This window comes from Nannospalax galili, unplaced genomic scaffold (assembly GCF_000622305.1).
Source record: "Nannospalax galili isolate Female #2095 unplaced genomic scaffold, S.galili_v1.0 scaffold810, whole genome shotgun sequence".
Classification (NCBI taxonomy): domain Eukaryota; kingdom Metazoa; phylum Chordata; class Mammalia; order Rodentia; family Spalacidae; genus Nannospalax; species Nannospalax galili.
The window spans coordinates 851,298-872,011 of record NW_008329132.1 but is presented as its reverse complement, the minus strand read 5'-3'; the positions used below and the strand labels follow the sequence as shown (position 1 = coordinate 872,011).

General features: G+C 48.6%; 1 protein-coding gene across 2 annotated transcripts in view; it reads left to right on the top strand.

Moving 5' to 3' along the window:
- Nucleotides 1-648: 648 nt before the first annotated feature.
- Nucleotides 649-20,714, top strand: part of Mgmt (O-6-methylguanine-DNA methyltransferase) — a 268,737-nt gene continuing 248,671 nt past the window's right edge. Inside the window, exon 1 of one of the 2 annotated variants that reach the window (XM_008832091.3) lies at nucleotides 649-754. The gene's annotated coding sequence lies outside the window, so the exon portion shown is untranslated. The remainder of the gene's footprint in view (nucleotides 755-20,714) is intronic. The other variant, XM_008832096.3, reaches the window with a different exon arrangement.

The window sequence follows — 20,714 nt, the reverse complement described above, 5'->3', positions numbered from 1 at the left end:
TTCAACTCCTGTCACGCGCTCATAAGAGGCACTGCTGGACACTGCTGAGGTGGACGACCCGCCAGGCCCCTGACCCAACCCTCGGGCGCAGCCCCAGGCAAGCGGTGGCTCTTGCTTCTGCTAAGCAGCACGGCCCCTCAAGGCCAGACCCAGATTCAGACTTTCCGGTTACACTAGGTGCCACCACCATCCCTTGGTCACGAGCTGGCGGCATACAGCCTATGACTGTGTCACAGCGGGTAAACTGAGGCTCGGGATAAGTTGAGAGGCTTGGGTGGGTAGGTGCAGCCAGACTCCAGTGGCCAAAGGGCTGGGAGCGGGAGGGCAGAGGGCGGCGGTGGGGAAAGTGGGGGTGTGGGAGGGGGCGGGTAGATCTGCGGGTTACCAACCAGCATCAGGCCTGGGCCAGGCGCCCGCACCCAGGGAGACTGCGCAGAGCTGCAGGCCGGGCGCCGCGCACTGGGCATGCGCGGCCTGCTGAGAGCCCGCCCCGCGGTCTCCGCCTCGCTTCCGGGTGCCCGCAGCCCCGCCCCGCCCCTCACAAGCCCCGCCCAGCACGCTCTGGCCACGCCCCACGCCGCTCGCACGGTCCACCACCCGCCCCCGCCCCTTTCGCTCCAGGCCCCGCCCCGTTCCAGGCCCCGCCCCCGGCCGCGCTTCAGGCAGCCCGCCCTCAGAGCTGCAGCCAGGCGCGTGGTGCTGCGGCCCCTCTGCAGTTTGCAAGTTGGTGAGTGTCTGCACAGTTTGCAAGCTGGTGAGTGTCGCCCCGCACAGTGCGGAAGTCCGGAGTTCAGGGGACAGTCGCTACCCTGAGTTGTCTTGAGGGCGCACTCCCTTCGCCAGGCCCTCTGCCCCTCCTGTGCAGGCCCAGGCACGCCTCCTTGCCCCGGGCTTGAGGCTCTTGGGTCAAGTTGCCTGCTGACTGCGGCCCTCGGTGGGAATCCTGGCCGCCCTGGCACAGCCCCCCATCCGGCACATTCATGCCTCTGCTGGACCTAGGCCCCCCATCCGGCACATTCATGCCTCTGCTGGACCTAGGCCAGGGCCCGCGGGACGTCTGCCCACCCTCCTGCCCTTTACTGCTGCCCAGGCCATGGGTGTCCGCGTAGCCTTCCTTTCAGGAGGCTTCCAGAAGCCCCTGCTCAGATCCTCTTGCTGCTGAGCCCCTGGCTTCCTAGTCTGATGGCAAGAGAGAATAACCAGGTCCCAGGGTCCTGCCCACATCAAGGCTGGTGTACACATTCCCTCAAAACTGCGTCCTTAAACACTTAGGGTAAACAGGTGGTGTTAGCCAGTTACACTGTGTACTGCAATCCCCAAGTCAGTGACTCCAGGCCATGCACTCCTTGCCCAGTGGGTGTAGCTAATGAGAGCCACCACAGCCCTGCACCTAACTGCCTGGTCCCAGAAGCTGACCTTCTGTTCTGGGAAGCAAAGTTGAGGGCAGGTGTGAACAATTGTGCGTGACTGGGCCATCCTCAGACAAAGAGGGTGTAGTAGTCTCTGCTAGACAGACGTTTTTCATCGTCCTCACCCGACAGGTGATGGGGATGACTTGTCTCCACCTGTCTCTCCAAGGCTGGAATACTCAGTGATGCAGACTTAGAATGCTGGCTGTGGGGGTGTCAGGAGCCTTGCTGGTGGTCAGTGCTATCCTCTGATTCAAATGCGCTGTCTGGTATCCGCCAGGGCCAGGGCCAGAGCCTGAGGGATGGCAGGAGAGAATGGGCCTGCACTGGCCTGCCTGAGCTTTGGTCTCTTTCTGGGGTCCCTCCCTATCTTCACTTAACATTTGACAGAAATGTCTTACCTTCTGGGGTCTGGAGGACTAGGCCAGGAGTACACTGTTGTGTTAAAGCACTCTTCTTTGAGGGCATGCTTTCCACTGGGAAATATATCTGTACACAGTAGGTGGATTTAACCAGTAATACACCGCATGACTTTAAGAAGGTCCCACTGTTAGCAAGGTTTAAGAAGCAGAGCCCTGGGGTGGGGTATGGTGATGACTGTGCTTAATCCCAGCACTCGGATGGCAGAGGCAGGTGGAGCTCTGTGAGATCGAGGCCAGCCTGGTCTACATAGCAAGTTCTAGACCAGCTGGGGCTACAGAAAGCAGAGCCCTGTTAAACCAACTATGTTCTAGGTCAGGGTGCCCCCCCCCCCCCCCCGGGGCTGTCCACTCCCTTGTCTCCCTGGGAGTACCTTCTCAGATGTGTCAGAAAGGCCGCCTTCCTCATGCAGAGACAGAGGGACCCAGAAGAAACCAGACCAGTCTCCCTTCCTCTCCCTCAGGAGGCAGGCACAAACAGTACACTCCTCAGCATTTGTAAATAAATCTAAGCTGTGCATGGTGGCTCACGTTTGTAATCCCAGTACTTGGTAGGCTGAATCAAGAGGATGCCATGAGTTAAAGGTCAGCCTGGACTACGTAGTTCTAGGTGAGCCTAAACCACAGTGTGATACCCTGTCTCCAAAAACAAACAAACAAAAACAACGAATCAACCAACCCCAAAAAACACAACTAAATTGTCATTATTTTTCTTACTTTACAGAGTACAAACATTTAGGAGCCAGCAGTCAAATCAGCAACACTAACTCTCAGTTGTTAAATTACCTTTTCAGGTTTTAGCCTGTCCTTCATAGGGTAGGAAACTCATTAGCACACCCGTTCTCTGGATTTTTTTTTTCTGTGATCATCTGAAGACTTCACATGTTCCTCTGTTTGTAGTGGGGCTACACTCCAAGTAAGCTCATTGTAAACTGAAAATATTGTACGTCAAAAATGCATTTCACAGATTCCCCGAACAGCTTCACTCAGCACCACATTACACTACACTATAGACACACGTGTTATCTAACCTTTTGACGTGAGATTGTCATCTATGGAGTTCATACTTGAAAACCATGCAGTTGAATTACCAGAAACAAAACAAATCACCCCTCCGCGAATCTCATAATGTTTTAGTAAGTTTACAGTTTTTTGTTGGGTGGCATCCTCAGTGACCCACAGGCCTCAGGTTGGACATGCCTGCTTGTGCCCACAGCTTCTCTTGATCAGGAGCTGGTGGCATCTGCAGGATCAATGATGATGAGCCCCAGGGAAAAGCCCAAAATTCCAAATTCAAAGCACAGAGTCTGCCAAATGCATAGTGCTTTGCACCATGTAAAACAGTCATTACGTGTTAGGTAGATCATGAAAGTTGAGGACTGTGTTGTGTTTGCATTTTACTGTGACCCTGCCTAATACCTGGCGCCAGTGTGAAGTGTGTAAGTCTGATTTCCTCTAGGCCTCTGAGTTCTGGTTGGGTCCGAGTGCCTTGGACTCTGAAAGACCCTGTGCCTGACCACAGCCGTTGGTCTGGATGGATGGCTTTAGGAAGGAGTTGGTGTCTCACTGTAGAATAGGTTCAAATCAGAGACCTATAGATCAACATTCCAGTGGGCAAGTATCAACTCTGTCAGCTTGTCTAAGACACTGATAAATAAGCCAGCTCATACCAGTTCTGGGTCTTAACTGAAAGCAAAAGAGTTTGCTTGGTGGGAGCCTTGTGGGAGGCTGGCTCTGCCTTGGTTGACAGGATGGATTTTTTCATTCTGTTTGCACTGGAGGCCTGCACTGGGCACAGGTAGATAAAAGTTGGAGACTCAGTATTGTTGCCTACGTGTGTGTGTGTGTGTGTGTGTGTGTGTGTGTGTGTGTGTGTGTGTGTATGTGTGTCCTTGTCACTGCTGGGCTGTGGAAATAGTCGAGTGGAGGAGGGCTACCTGGTTTGGGGAGAACCACATAATGAATATGTGGAACCAACAAGTGACTTACTGTTTCCTGTAGCTGTTAAGATGATTTTCCTTAAGAAGAGAAACATATCCTTTAGTGACTTTTTGACTCTGCGAAGGAATCAGTGCCTTGGTAGATGTGGTTCCCATGTAGAGGGATCACGGGCCATGTCTTTGTAGGTGCAAAGCATCCAGAGTGGTTAGGCCAGCCTCCTGCACCTCGATGCAGAGCCTGTCCCAGCTAATAGACAGGCTGCCCTCAGGGGCCACAGATGCCATGGTGACACCCTGTTGAAGGCTGAACTTGCTTTCTGTACTCCCATCTAGAGTGAACTCATTTTTGGCTTGCAGTGTAGGAGTAAAACCACTTAGAGAGTCGACAGGAACATCTCACAGCTTCGCTTGTTGTCATGGACGGCCACAGGAGGAATGGTGGGAGAGTAGTCAGTGCTTAGCATGTCCTTGGTACCACTAAAGTTCCAGTTAGAATCATTTCCTGCCCATAACACTTGGGAAGTCAGCATAGCATCCAGCCCCAGCTCTAGGGCCCATTCCCAGAAGTCCGGGGGTGACACTGAATGCACACTGCACCAATGGCATGCCTCATAAAAGCAGGCACTTGTTAAATTTATTTGTTTTTATTATAGACATCGATCTGCCAGTTGCAATAATGCATTTATGGACATTTTTCTGCAAGCACAGTGCTGGTGGGTTTTTACGGACAAATTGAGTCATACAGATAGTAGTTTGGAGAACTCTTAACTTATTGACAGATCGGGCCATCCCAACACTGGATTTAAGAGGTGCCTGATGGGTGAGGAGAGAAAACGACTCTCAAGGCTGAGCAAGAGATGGGACTTTGGATGTGGAGATGAGGTACAGAACAGGTAGTTACTTCTTGTTTCTGAACTTAGCTAAATTTTAACCCAGGCCAAAGATGGGGAGCCAGGAGTGTCACCTTCAGGTTAGGCTGCTGCTGCTGTGGTTGGTGAGGTCCACCCCACACAGTCTCCAGCAAGGCTGGAAATGTCAACCTGTCATTCCATGAGTGGAGTGCTCATGGGCTGTCCCAACGGTGGTCTGAGCTCTTACGATGTCAGAATTTCTGAGCATGTTGGTTCCAAAGGCAGATTATAGGACTCTTTGACAGACTGACAGAATCAGAGCCTGAGGACCTGCCGCTTGGATGGCTCCTACAGGACTCTGGCAAGCCGCAAGGCTTGAGCCTCTCAGTCAGTCTTTAGGGTCAGTTGTGAAGCAGAGCTTTCTAGTCCAGACTAGCTCTGAGGTTATCTTCCAGCTGGATCTGCGGTTGGCATTGCTCTGTGTTGCCCAGGCGTATGGATCTGTGTATGGTTTTAAATTTCTTAGAGACAAGAAAAACTTCATCATGCAAACCCAACACGTTGTCCTAGCATTAGGGCTCTTGGTTTGTGGTCCCAACAGAAGGCGCAGATGTCACAGAAACTCAGGCATTGGTTTTATGTACGAGCCTGAGGCCTGGGCAGACTTGTCTTCATCCTTGTCACCCTCCTCAGTGGGTTGTGTTGCTTTTCTCTTCCTGTAGAAACATTTTCTCTCAGGTGACGGTTAACTTCCAAACACACTCCCAAGTGCATGTTTGTGACGCTGAAAGGGGTTCTGTAAGCAAGTGCTAGAGTTGTGTGTGGAGAGGGCATGGTACATGTCATTGACAAGTCAGATTCTAGTTGTGTTGCATGGGTCGCTGTAACCATCCCACCCCATGTCCTCATGTCAGCTGGATGAGGATGATTGGCTTATTCTGTCCACCTGAGTAAGAAGCACATGCAGGGGCTGGAGAGACAGCTCAGTGGTTAAGAGCACTGGCTGCTCTTACAGAAGACCCAGGTTTGATGCCCAGCACCCACAAGGTGGCTAACCGTCTGTAACTGTTTGTAATCCAACACCCTCTTCTGACCTCTGTGGGTACTGCATGACATGGGTACACTTACATACATTCAGGCAGTATACTCATACACATTAAAAACAAGAAAATATTTAATAAAAAAAGAAGTATATGCAATAATAAAGTGCTGTTTGTTTGTGTTTTTAAATAAAAAGCACCTTGTGGATGGAAACCTTCCCTTGGGACCACAGTGTCAGTCAGAGAACCACCTCCAGGTCAAGCAGCATGCACATTGCCCTCAGTCCAGTCCACATTCCACTTCTCTGCAGCTCCAGCACCACTGTTTCAATCAGTGAGCATCCTTGCTTCCCTCTAGTCCAACTGGAATCCTTTCCACAGATTCACGTGCTCAAATCTGCATGTGGGGTATAGCACAATGCTCATCCGTGAAATCCCTGGACACAAGAGGGCTCCCAGTTTGGACCTGGCCCCACCAGCTGCCATGATTTTTGGGAAAGGTGACTTCTTCCAAGGCTTGGTTTCTGTGAGGGGGTGGATGGGCTGATGACAGCTGTGGGATATGATGAAATCATCATCCTGAGGGATCATGACAGGCCTGGTGAGCTCTCAGCAGTGATAGCAGTTGCTTGGTGATGACAATGATTGGCACCTAGAAAGCTGTCCTTGGTGGGACAGAACTAGAGGTGGGGATCTCCTCACCACAGAGGCCCTCCCTGTAATGCCTCATGCCCAAGAGTTCAGTTGGTCTTGGGTGTTGGGTGTGGCACCTGCATGCTGAGTGGATAGGTCTGTAAGCTTTTTTTGTTTGTCTGTGGAGTTAAGCTCTACTCCCTGTTCTGATTTTTGTCAAGAGTTCCTGAGGTGCCTGGCCCCACAGTACACCTGCTCAAGTGGCCAAGGGTTAAATGTGATGATAAGCCCATTCTTGGTGTGGAGTGGGCGCCTGGGCTTCCTGTACACTCCTAATGATGCCACCAGTTAACAGTCACGTCCAGCCCTAGGCTTGGCATCACTAGTCTGTAAAGTTGAAAGAATGTTTTGAGGGATCAGACATCTAATCCTACATGGTGGCAGTGGTCAGGGACCAGGGGTGATAATAACCTATGACAGTGTTTTTACTTGTGTGTGACTGTTCATACTGTAGTGTCAAGGGGGTAACTCAGGCCTGTTGGGTAAGCTTTCTCAAGCTGGAGTGGTGATACGCACCTGAAATCCTAGCACTTTGGAGATGGACTCAGGAAGAACAGGCATTTGTGGTCACCCTTGACTATACAGCAAGGTCAAGGCTAGTGTGTTAGTCACTTTTCTGTGGCTGTGTTAAAACACTGGACCAAGGGAACTTCTAGAAGGAAGAGTTTATTTAGCTTACGGTTCCCAGAGGAATTACAGTCCATCATGGAGGGGGAGGCATGGCGGCAGAGGTGACTGGAGGAGGAGCAGAAGCTAAGCTCTCACATCATCACACAGGCACAGGAAGCAGTGAGAACTGGAGATCTGGCAAGGCTTCAGAACTCTCTAAGTCCCCCCCCAGTGATGTGCTTCTTTCAGGGTAACCACACCTTCTAAGACCTCCCAAAACAACACTACCAACTGGGGACAAAATGTCCAAATACTTGGAGTCTGTGGGGGACACTCTCACACAGACCACCACAGCTAGCCTGGGCTACATGAGACTTTGTCTCATCCTCCTCCCACCCCACCAACCCCCTGTGATGGTTAATTTTTTATGCTTGATGGAATTTAGAATTGCCATGGAAACAAACCTCTGGGCATGTCTGTGAGGGAATTTCTAGATTAGGCTAATGGAGCTGGGACAGCCCACCTTAAGTGTGGGCAACACAAATCCATGGCCTGGGATTACGACCGAATAAAAGGAGGACGTGGACTGAGCACCAGCCTTCATCTCTCACTTTTTAAAAATTTTAATGTATGTGTTTGAGTGTATTGCCTGCATGTATGGTGTCAAGAGAGGCATTGGATCCCCTGGAAGTGGAGTTACAGATGATTGTTAGCCACCATGTGGGTGCTGAGATTCGAACCTGGGTCCTCTGCAAGAGCAGCCAGTGCTCTTAACCATTGAGCCATCTCTCCAACTCTTTTCCTGCTTCTTAATTGTAATGCAAGGTCTGCAGTTCCCGCTCCTGCAACCATGCCTTCCACACCACGGAGGACCGTGCCCCCTGCGCCACGAAGGGCCTTGTCCCCTGCCACTAAGACAAAACAAACCCTTCCTCTCCTAACTTGCTTCTTCTCAGGCATTTGGTCACAATGGCTTAACACGTAATTAATATGTCCCCCGATCCCCAGGTAAATCAGCGATGCAGACGTTTTAGGGGAAGGTGCACCTTGTGGGGTGGCTCTTCACCTTCATGTGATTCACCTCATCCTGGTAATGGTGAAGGCATGCTGTCTACATTGCTTTACCTAGCCCGAGTGGCCGAGGTTTGGCATTGTGACGGGATGATGTGGTCTGTGTCGGGCCCCATTCATGGTGTGCTAGATAGCTTTAGTTGGCAACCTGACACACCTGGGTGATGGGCGCGTTGCTCAGTTGGGGACTCTCCTCCATTGGACTGACCTGTTGCCATGTCTGTGGAGCATTTTCTTGATTGTTGAGTAATGTGGGAGGGCCCAGCCCACTGTGGGTTTGAGTAGGGGTGACTAGCAAGGATGGGTGAAACATTAGGTAGGACCACTTCTGGAGGATTCAGCTCTGAGGGGAGGTAGAGCACCAGGCCATCAGTGCTCCCTAGGAAGATCTCTTGGCTAGCTTGAGTGTCATATGGGAAGGAGAGACAGGCCAGTGAGATGAGTCTGGCCGTGAGGGACAGCCCCTGTGGTGGTCACGGACCAGCCTTGCTGGCCTGTTGACTGAGAGGAGAGACTGGTTAGCAAAGATGACTGCATTTAAGGCATTTTTCTTGGTTTTGTGTTCTTTTGTTTTATTTATTTTTTTCAGACAGGGTCTTGTGTAGGTTGTACTGGCCTGGAACTCACTATGTAGGCAAGGATGACTTTGAACTCCTGATCCTCCTGCCTCCACCTCCCAAGTGCTAGATTCTAGGCATGCACCATCCAGCTGGGGTCATTTTTCCTCTGGAGGAAGGAAACAGTGTTTGGTGCGTGAGCTTGTTGTGTGGATTTCAAGAAGCACGTCTGGCATAAGGCGTAGCATGCTGTCTGCCTTGCCTGGTGTCTGGGCTCTGAGGCGGGGAGATGGCCTTATTTTAACTGTTCATTCCTACAGAGATGTCAGCATGGAGGAAGGCTGCTGGTTAACAGGCAGCTCCACCCCCAGCCTGGCTCCGCGAGGAGGGGGGCAACCTGTCCTTCCTGGAGGCAGCCTTGGAATCCTTAAAATCACACTGGCAAGTTTTACGTGTAGGTTTACATCAGAATGCAAATTAAAAATAAAGTGTATGCTTGGCTTTTGTATATAGACTGTAGAAAGTTCTCACCAGGTGGTAGCTCCCTGGGGGGCTCCTCTGGGGTGGAACCTGGGGTAGGAAGATAGGGGGCCATGGGGTCAGGGGCATCATTCCTGCCTCCGGTTCTGACTTAGTTTTCCATTGTTGTAACAGAATACCTAAGTCCAGGTGGTATTTGAGGAGAAAGAGGTCTGTTGGTTCAGTCCTGGAGCTGGGAACTTCGAGGTCAGGGTTGCATCTGGAAGGGCATGGTGTTGCTTCAGCTCATGGCAGGGGGTGTGGGGGGTAGCAGAAGAGGGAGCAGGCATCTGAGGAGAGAGAAGAGGCTAAGCCCTGTGGTAGCTGACCCAGGCCACAAGAAAGGCAGTTATTCTGTCCTAGGAATTGTCCGCACAATCCACAGCCCTTCCACTGGGCACTTCTCCATGCCACTGCACCGTGGGATTAAGATTCCAGCACATGAACTTTAAAAATATATTTATTATTTGCATTTTACGTGTATGAGTGTATTGCTTCCATGTATGTAAGTGCACCTGGGTTGTGCAGTGCATGCAGAGGTCAGAAGAGGCTGTCAGACCCTCTGGAACTGGAGTTAGGGATGGTTGTTAGCCACCTTGTGGGTGCTAGGATTCAAACCCAGGTCCTCTGCAAGAGTAGCCCATGTCCTTAACTGCTGAACCATCTCTCCAGCCCCTAGCACATGAATTTTTTTATTTTTATGTGTACGAGTGTTGACTTACATGTGTATATATGTACCTGTGCCTGGTGCCCACAGAGGCCAGAAGAGGGTGTCAGAGCCCCTGGAACCTGAGTTATACATGATTGTTAGCTGCCATATGGGTGCTGGGAACCTGTGTCAGGACCTCTGCAAGAGCAGCAAGTGCTCTTGACAGATGAGCCATCTCTCCAGCCCCCATCCCCACACCCATGAACTTTTGGGGAGACAAGCCATAGCAGGCTTATGCCAGCCTTGTCTTTGAGGGACCCACCTCTTGAAGGTCTGGGGAGGTAAGGCTGTCTATAGATCTGTATTTTCTGTGCTGATGAGGGTGTCTGGAAGAGAACAGGGAATTTGGCTTTTGTGGAGGGTCATTAGTGACAGAACAGATTTGTGTTATGTTAGATTTTTGTCTCTGTAACTGAGTCTATAGAAAATACCTTAAAGCTCATAGTTTCAGAGGCCCATGGTGGGCAACTCCATTGTTTCTGGGCTTGTGGTGAGGCAGAGAATCATGGTGGAAGGTGTGGAGGGGAGCGGCTGCTCCCTCAGCTTCCAGGAAGCAGAGACAGAGAGGGCGGGGTGCGGGTGGAGAAAGGGAGGGAGAGAAAAGGACAGGACAGAGTCAAGGACATGGTGTCCTTCCAGCCTATGCCCCCAACGACCACCTCTCCTTCCAGTACAACTATCCCATTACTAATCCATCAGTGACTTAATCCATTGATTAGGTCAGAACCCTCTGGATTCAATCAGGTCCTAGTGATCTGAACCACCAGCTGGGGGATGCTTCACATCCATCCAAACCATCAGTTTTGAAGCAGCCCTTTTGAGTAGAGATTTAAGCAGAGGGACAGCCACCAGGAGACCTGGGGAGAGATCCGCAGGGGAGGGACAGCAGCTGTGGGTGCTTGGGTGGTCACTGGTGGGTATGTTGGAAGGACGCATGCCGGAGTCAGGGGTGGAGGGGAGATGAGTCAGCCAGGCATTAGAACCTTACCTGTATCATGGTAGATGGGTCAGCCAGGCATTACAACCTTACCTGTATCATGGTGGATGCCAAGGCTCAGGAAGTTCTTAGAAATAGAACTTCCGAGTCTCAGGATTCCAAGATTGTCATCTAGTTAAAGTAACACAAGCAATGATGGTCATCCCCGTGAGGGGTGATGGGATCAAATGAGCAAGCATGCCACATTCTTAGCACAGCACAGGTAGGGACTGTTCAGGGCACACCAATGTTCTTGTTAGTAAGGCTTTTGGCACTCAAGGGGAAGTTTGTAGAATAACAGGCAAAGAAAGGAAATGATGTATTTCCAAAAGTTACTGAATTTAGCCAGCTATCCCAAGAAGACCCATGTGTACTATTCTTTATTGTGCAGAAAAAAAAATTGTTTCTGTCACCATTGTGTTAGTATCAGATTAAGCTGTCGAGTCAGATGGATGCAAGGTGTCCTGTGGTCTGTCTGCTGATTAGTAGGCTCCCTGTGCCTCCTCCAGCCCATCAGTCTCTGGGTTGAGCAGGGCTCTGAGAACTGACTGCTGGGTGCAGGTGGGAACTGAGGCCCCTGGTCACAGTTGGGAGACCAGGGGAGGCTGCTTCCAGAATCCTGCTTCTGACATGCTACTGGAATGGCTTCTCAGATGAATGTGCAGGTATAAAATTAGGTTAACCTACAGTCAAGGTTATCTACTCTGGTGGCCCTGATTACCACCATTATGACCATTATGACTCTGGCATACAGACCTCCTTCAGCCTGGGGTGGGGAGGGGCAGCCATTTGCAGGGAACTGGGAACTTTCAGTCCTAAACTGGCTATGTCCCAGGCATACTGGAGTGGCTGGGCCTCCTGAAACTGTCATCCCCCCAGTGTTCTTGGAGAGTATTTATTCTAGTTTTCTTTGTGTAGCTGTCATAGAGACACTACAACCAGAAACAGCTTAGGGGAGGAAAGGTTTATTTGGCTTTCATTTCCAGGTCACAGCCCATCACTGAGGGAAGTCAGGCAGGAGCTCCAGGAGCTCCAGGCAGGAACCGTCTGAGGAGTGCTGCTTGCTGCTTTGCCTGCAGGATTGTGCTCAGTGAGCTTTCTTATGTAGCCCAGGACCACCTGCCTAGGGATGGTGCTGCCCACAGCAGGCTGGGCCTCCCCATATCAGTCAGCAATCAAGACAATTCCTTGTAGACATGGCCACAGGCCAATCTGATCTGAGCAGTCCCTCAGTTGAGACCCCTTTCCTGGGTATTCTAGGCTGTGTCAAATTGACAGTAAAAACTAGCTAGGGCATCAGAGCTGCTACCCTGTCACTAGTTGGAGCCCACTTGACCTTGAGTCTGAATCAGTTTTCTTCATCAAAGGCGTACTGATTAAAGTCTCTCTGTGTTGTGTTTGGGGTTGCACATATATGTGCACATACCTGTAGAGATCAGAGGTTAACCACAATTGTTGATCCCCAGGTGCTATGTACCCTGTGTTGTTGAGGTAGGGTCTCTCTGGCCTGGAGCTTGCTAAATCGGGCTGACTGGCCATTGACCCTCAGGGATTTGCTTATCTCCCCGTTTCCAGTGTGGGATTGCAAATGCACACCACACCTGGCTTTTTACTTGGGTTCTAGAAATCAAACTCAGATCTTCATGCTTGCACAACAAATCCTTTTCCAACTGAAAATTTTACATTTATTTATTTATTTGTGTGGAGGGGAGCATATGACCATGTGGAGGTCAGAGGTCACCTTGCAGTAGTCGGTTTTCTCCTTCCATCATCATGCATGTTCTCAGGATTGAGCTCAAGTTGTCAGGCTTGGTGGCAAGTGTTCTGTTGGTTGTATGAAGTCCAGGTGGGAAGGGCCTCCAGTCTCTCTGCCCACTGGCTTCTTTTAATCGTGGTGTAGCTGCCCTCCCCAGCCCCTGTTCCTACTCTGGCCACACTCTACATATATATATATGTCCCTGGAGCCCCTTGGTTGCAGAAACAGGCACAACAAGCAGGACAAGGGCTGGGGGATGGTGGAAAGGACTGGGGTGGGGATCCTCCCGGGACTCCCTGGAAGGCAGAGGTGAGGAGCAGAGGTAAATTGACCTGCTGGGTGGCTGAGGAGGGTGGGACAGAGTGGTGGGTGTCGATTCCATGGGCCCCAAGGCAGCACAGCAGTGGTCACTCTGTTGCTGGGCCCTCAGAATCAGTGGGCCACCGTCAGGCCAAGCTATCTCTGAGAACATTTGTAGATCTCCCTTGAGGTGGGAAGCTAGGCATTTGTTTCTCCCTGAAGTTCTACTAGCACATGCCTGCACCAGCTCAGTCTGTTATGTCTAGGCTGCTGGTGGAGATCCTATGAAAGGTTAGAGACCACCGAATTTGCCCGCCCATCTCACCAGTTCATGGCTCATAATCCCATGCAGATTTTTAGTACTATTGCAAAGAAAACACAGATCGCCAACCTTTTCCATTACTATTCCTACCTCTCTGCCCCACAGTGTAGGTGAGTGCCAGGTTCCTAGGACCCTAGGTTCCCATCACGGCCCAGAGGGGCACTGCTGTATGCATCCAGAGTCCTGGGTCAGGGAAAGTGCTCTTAATATTAAGATGTGGATTTGAGTTCTTGGTTATCTTTTATTTATTTATTTTCATCTGCGTTTGTTGTTTAATTTCACCTCTAGAGTCTGTAAGAATATGATTAACCTCAAGGGTCATGTTATAATATAATTATTAATGATTGATTCTGCGTATCCTTTGAAGCAATAAGGGAAGTATCATGGGCCAGCGTGTGCTTGGTTCTGATGTCTCACATTTCCTAAACATGATTCTGTGACAACATTCCTATCAGTTGATTCCTTAGAATGTGTTTCATGCATCTGAAGTGCAGTGCGTGATTAGCTCTAATTGTGGTGGGATGCAGCGTTCCTTACGTGACTTGTGTTAATGTGGCACGTGCTGTTCAAGTCTCTTGCCACTAATAGTTAGGGTGGGGATGCACAGTGATTGATCTTCCTGGGGGTGCTGTAATGTAAAACAATTCGGATTGTTGGAAGTATATTTTACAAGTGTGCATTGGGCCTTTGGGATGTTATATTGAAAAACCCAATTGTACAGTTACCATGGGAACCCAATTAGAATAGATTGCTTGATTTTTTTTCTTTTGTCTTTTATCTTGACCAAAAATCTAATGTATTTTAAATGTTTTCATATGGAACTGTGCTGCTCTACTGACGTGCATAGGATTCTTTCCTTTTCACCCCAGCTTCATCCCGGCTCGTTGCTGTTCCATAGTGGCGCCGTACCAGGACGTCTCCCAGAGAGATTTAATCGAATTTTTGTGGCAAAGCTTGTACACATGGTGGTGGTGGTAGGGGCTGCAGAAAGCATTGAAAACGTGGGACAAGGGTGTCTTCCCTGTGACAGCAGACAGACAGTGGTCTTCATGTCCCTCTTCAGTGTGGGATTCAGGATGTCCCTCGGAGCGCATGCGTGCACTCCTATGAGTTCAGTGGGTTAACAGCGTGTTAAAGATCCCCAAGCTGGGGAACCTCAGTTTGGTCTCAGAACTTGTTTGTACTCTTAAAATTTGTTGGGGTTCCTGTGAGCTTTTGCAAGTTGGAGTCAGAGGAGCTCAGTTTCCTTGGAGTGATTGATTGATTGTCCCAGGATCCCCTTCAAGCATCAGCATCCCAGGATGCCCAAGTCCCTTTTTATAAGAAAGTATAGTATTTGCATGTAACCTAGCACATTCTAAATTTCGTATACTAAGATGTAAAAACTAAACAAATAAGGGAATAATGATAAGGAAAAACATCTGTATGTGTCTGGACACCCATAAAATTATGTGTGCACCAAATTTTTTATGTGTCTCCCCAAATTACCCATGTATTTGGGCTAAATCCTTGAATGCAGAGGTACTGATGGCCAAATCTACATCTGTGTTGGAGGTTACCACTGAGAGATTGAAAAAATATTAATTAATTCATGTGAACAACAACCCATTAGATTTTTGCATAAATAGTATTTTTACAGTGGAAATCAGTTTTATTTTCCATAAAATGCAGTTAGTAGCAGGAGAATCGTCAGTCTTTGTTTCAGACCTTCTTAATGTCTGGATTGATACGTGGCAATGAGGTGCTCAGCTCTGTGCCCGTTCAGTCAGCCTTGAGATGTAACTTTGATTCAGGCCTACCAAGCAAGCTGGCCCTGCTCAGATAAGTACTTGGAAAAGGAAAACTGCGTCACAGCTGAACAGGTTGCAGGTTCTTGAAGTTTGCAGTGCCGAGGTGGATCCCTGGTCAGGAGCTGGTTGAGTCCATCACACAGAAACTCACTTGTGTGTCCTGTACCTTGAAGGATCTTGTGACACTATTCAAAGTCCTGTGGAGACCCTGCTTTGTTGAGTTGCACAGATCTTCCAAATATCGGCACGTCTGCAGGACAGCATTGGAATCGTGTTTATTTGTGACCGTGCTTCTTTCTCCTTGGGAAGGTGTCCAGTGTTGCTGTCTGTGGTGATGGAGGCTTCGGGCTCCCCAGCTTAGCCATCACATGGACCTCCCGGCCTTATCAGAGGCAGCAAACACTCTCAGCTGTGTTGCTGCATCAGTGGCCTCAGGCTGTTCACTTGGAGCAGTGTCCGTAGATACACAGGTCTAAAGAATGTTCCTACAAGTAGCTTTGGTCCAGAGAAGAACTCCACTGTGTATCTCGAGCCCCTCCCCTGCACCTGCTCTCCTGATGCCTCTCCTGGGTTTGTAGCAAGACCACCTTGCTCAGCTGCCAGTCTGACCAGAGTATTGCCAACGATGGAGATCTGTGAGGCCCACAAGTCCCGTTGTTTCTTTAGGATGTTCCTAGGGAGCCTGGCTTTCCCTCACTACCCTTGAGGGAGGATAGGGTGTGACTGATTTGTAGGCCTGGAACTCATAGCTATCCTCCTGCCTCAGCATTCCGAAGTACTGGAATTCAGATGTAAGCCACCACCTTCATCTCTTTTTTTCTTTGTATTGATTTCTGGTCTTATTATTTCCTTGGGTTTAACTCACTCTCTCTCTCTCTCTCTCTCTCTCTCTCTCTCTCTCTCTCTCTCTCTCTCTCGTTATATTATACCCTTGGTGTATGACTGCATGTCCCTAAGTTACATGTGCAGAGGCCAGAGGAGGACACTGGGTAACCCTCTACCTCCACTGCCACCCCCAGCACTGGGGTTCCAGGCACATGTGGGTGGCCGCACGCAGCTTTTTATAGGGATGTTGGAATCCAAACTCAGGTCTTAGTGCTTGCCCAGCAGACGTTCTTTCCCACTGAACCAGCTGGCCAGTCTCCCCTCCCCCACCTTCTAGAATGTACTTTAGGGTGGATGCTTGGGTTCACCACTTCTCTCATGGAAGCATTTAAAAAAATGCTAAGCATACCCCCATGGGCTGCTTTGGCTAAAGCCAACAGATTGATACTTGGATTTTCATTTTCGCACTGCGGTGTTTTCCAGTTTCCCTGGTGATCACTTTAGTGTGCGTGTTATTTTGAGGTATGATGGTTTGTTTCCGAATACACGAGTCCTTCCTGAACGTTTTCTGTCACTGATTTCCAGCCGAGTACCTGTGGCCAGAGGATAGATCTGTGAGTTTGAATGTCTTAAGTTGCTTTGCACCCAGAGCCTGAGCTGACTATGGACGCTTAAAAGAGCTGGAGCTCTGGTTGCTGGGAGGAGGAGGGTTCTTTTTTTTTTTTATAACTTAAAAAAAATGTTTTATTTATTAGTTTTATTTTATGTGTACAAGTGTATTGCCTACATGTGTGTGAGTGCACCCATGTTGTGCTACACTGTGGATGGAGGTCAGAAGAGGGCTTCAAATTCCCCTGGAACTGGAGTTAAGGATAGTTCATAGCTGCCATGTGGGTGCTGGGAATCGAACCCTATCCTCTGCAAGAGCCATCAGTGCTCTTAACCGCTGAGCCACCTCTCCAGCCCCGGGAGGAGGGTTCTTTAAATGTCAGTGGGGATGGGTTTATTTAGTGTTGTTCCAGTCTGTGTCCTACTGATCAGTAAGGCCTACTTCTATCCTGTTCCATACTGGGGTGCCAAGGCCTCCAGCTATCTCTTGGGTGTGTCTGCTTCTCCCTGAGCTCCGCCAGTTCCTCCTTCCCTTGTTTCAGACTCTTTGATGAACAGATTTGGAATTCTTACATCCTTCTGGAAAATGAACTCCTCCACCCTCGTGAAAGCCTTCTTCAGTCATGGTGCTAGAGTTTGAATAGGAAATGTCCCCCATATCATGTCCTGGGTGCTTGGTTTCCAGCCGATGGCTTTTGGGAAGTGATTAGATCTTGAAGATGAGACCTCATGAATGCCTTTATCCCTGGTGGATTCGTATGGTGGTGTTGCTGAGGGTTGGTGAAAGGTGGGAGTTGGGGCCCTTGGAGGAAGTGGGTCACTAGGGTCCTGGGCCTGGGTGCTGCATCCAGCTCTGGCCCTTCTCTGTACCTTCTCTTTTGGCTTTCTGTATGCCGTCATGTGAAGTGCTTTGCTTTGAGTTGCTCTGTCCCCGTGGTGGATGAATTGCTCTGAAACCATGAATCAAAACAAGTAATTCCTCCCCCTTCGTTCTCTTGGGTACTTGGGCACAGTGATGAGGAAAATGATACCCTTTGTAACAATTCTTATTTTGAAGGTACTTGTTTGAGCCAAAGATAACTACTGGAGCTCTCCTTTGATTTGTGTTCATTTGGTATTCATTATTTTGTCATTTCATGTAGTCTGTGTATTTTTATAGAAAAGATACCATTAGGCCTCTTACTTAAAAAACTAATCTGACAAGATCAGTAGCTAACAACTGTCCGTAACTCCAGTTCCAGGGAATCCAACAGCCTCTTCTGTCTTCTGCGGGCGTTGCACGGCATGGATGCACTTACCTACATGCAGGCAATACATGCATACACATAAAATAAAAATAATAAATAAATATTTTAAAAAATATTAAAATTGGAGTGACTTAGGCTGATGCCACTAAGCCTGATGACTTGAATTTGATTCCAGGAACCCAAGTGGTGGAAAGAGAGAGACAAAGCTTCAGAGTTTTCCTCCAGTCTCTGAACACGTGCTAGAGCACAAGTGCTTCTGCACACATATGTGAAATAAAGATGTAGTCAATTAAAAAGAAGCTGTAGTGCTTAGACTGCTCATATTTCATGTAATTACAAATAGATTTAGATATAATTATGCCATCTAGTTTGTTTTCTCTATTTTTAATTAAGTGTATTGCCTGCGTGTGTGTAAGTGCACCCTGTTTTGCAATGCCTGCAGAGGACAGAAGAGGGTGTCGGATCCCCTGGAACTCAAGTTACAGATGGTCGTTAGCTGCCATGTGGGTGTTGGAATTTGAACTGGGTCCTCTACAAGAACAGCCAGTGCTCTTAACTGCTGAGCCATCTCTCCAGTCCCGCCATCTGCTCTGCTTTGTGTTCAGCCTGTTTGTTCTTTCTCTCTCCCCTTCTCCATCTTGTTCATTGTTTAAATGTAGTCTATTGTTCATCTGTAGCCTTGTCCCCTTACTGCTCCCTTGCCCATGGCAGGTGCTCTAGGGCTCACACCCAGTGTTTGTGTTTAATCTCTCCTAGTCACTCACCTACTAGAACAAACTATTCATGTAGCATAAGATTCTTACACCAGTCTGTGCCATTTTCTCAAATCCCACTGTTCACTGTATTGTGCTATTGCTGCCTATCTGACAAACTCTAATCTATGTTATTTTCACTGTAGACAGTTATCTCTTTTTTCAATATATATTTTTCTTGGACTTTTGTGCATTTCATGCAATACATCTTGATCATATTTAGACCCCCTCTCCTATCTGCACCCCAACCATAGCCACCTCCCCGACTGGATTTCATGCATTCTGTCATATGTATTAAAGCCTATTGAATCAAATTTGTGTCCCCAGATGTGCCTCAGTGTGAGTTCATCCACTGGAGCCTGGTGAGCCGATCTAGTGTCACTCTCTTAAAGAAGACCAACTCTCTGCCACCCAGCAGTGATCAGCTGCCAATAGTTCCTTGGCTAAGGTTGGGGTCTGCTGCCCATTTCCCCAGGTCTTTGCCTGGTTTTTGTCAGGTTTGAGTTTGCATGGGTCTTGTGCATGCTGTTACCATTGCTGTACATTCATATGAGCAAGTTCCCAGAAGCCTGGAAAACTCTGTTTCCTTATGGTCATATGCCACAACTGGCTCTTACAATCTTTCCTCCCCCCTCTTCTGTGATGGTTCCTAAGCCCTGGGTGAGTGAGGTTTAATGTAGGAGTCCTATCCGGACACACACTCTGCAATCTCTTATTCTCTACACTTTGGTCAGTTGTGGCCTTCTGTGTTACTCACCCTCTGTCGCATGAGGAAACTTCGCATTAGCATTCTCTCTACCCCCTGTTCCGCTATGTTCCATGAACCTTAGGTATAGAGGTTCCATTGTGTATGTGTTACTTAGGGCTGGGTGTCTCCCAGACCTGTTTGACCAGCTGTTGAACTCTATAATAGTCTCTGTCTATTGCAAAAGGAAGCTTCTTTGGTGAGTGGTGACAGATACACATGTCTGTAAATATAAGGGTCTATATTTAGCATATAGTAAGAAATTACATTTGTCTAAGGATGTGACATAGGATTTTCTCTAACCTATGACCTCTCCAACCATATGAATTTGACTGTATGTTAACAGTGCTGCACATGACTTCCTTTTCAGTGAGTGGACTTTAAGTCCATTTAGTTAGCTATAGTTATCTTTTGTAGGTTAAAGCTAGAAAAATGCATTTATTTGTAAATTTTCCACTATTTGAGCTCTGTGCTCCTCTGTGTAAATCCTAATTTCAATCTAGTGTGCATGTTTATGTAAGTGTATGTGTGTGTGTGTGCGTACACGTGCGTGCGCTATATGTAATACATGTGCATGTATAACATAGATGCACATGTTTTTATAATATATATTACACCTAAAGAATTAGCTCTATATCTCTTTTGAATCTCTGGTGTATGAATTTTTTGCTTTTTCTTTTTTTTTAAACAGGATTTCCCTGTATCCCCAGCTGGCCTGATACTCACTATGTAGACCAGGCTGGTCTTGAACTCACAGAGATCCTCCTGCCTCTCCCTCCCAAGTGCTGGGATTAAAGACGTGCACCACCATGCCTGGCTTTCCTTTTTTTTTTTTTTAAATGCAGAAGTCTTGGTTTACCCGCATTCTTGTACAGATTGTTGCTCCCATGGGTCTGGGTTGAAATGCTGTGAAGATGTTCCACTGCATCCTGCCTGGCATAATTTCTGGTGGTCAGTGTGCTGTCATTCTTCATCCTGTGTGCCTGTGTGCAGTTTGTGCCCTCCCTCTGGCCAGGTTCGGGTTTTCGCTCTGTCACTGTTTCCAGCAGCCGGTGTGCCTCCCTGCAGTGGGTTCTGTGTTTCTTCTGCTTGCATTCCGTTGAGCTCTGTGTCTATGAGTGCAGGACTTTCACCCCTGCACAGTCAGCTGGTGTTTCTTCCCTTGATTTTCCGTCTTCCCTTCTGTACCCTGGGAGTCCCAGGGTTTCTCTGCTCCTTGGCACCACCCCCTTCTCACTGGCCCTTTGCATGCCTGTGTCCACCTTGTTAGTTCTTGGGGTCTGCCTAGTTTCAAAAAAGTCTTCAGCGACACTCACATCTTTCTTTTTCCTTTTCTAATCTGTTAATTATATCAGGTGTATTGCACAATTTACAGCTTTACTGAAAAAAGAATGGATAATGGGCCAACAAGATGGCTCAGCTGGGTAAAGAAGCTTGCTGCCAAGCCTAATGACCTGAGTTCAATCCTCAGAACTCAGATGGTGCAAGGAGAAAACATACTCTCTAAAGCTGTCCTCTGACCTCCACATATGTGCCACAGCATCTTCATGCCCGCATACAAATGCACACACACAA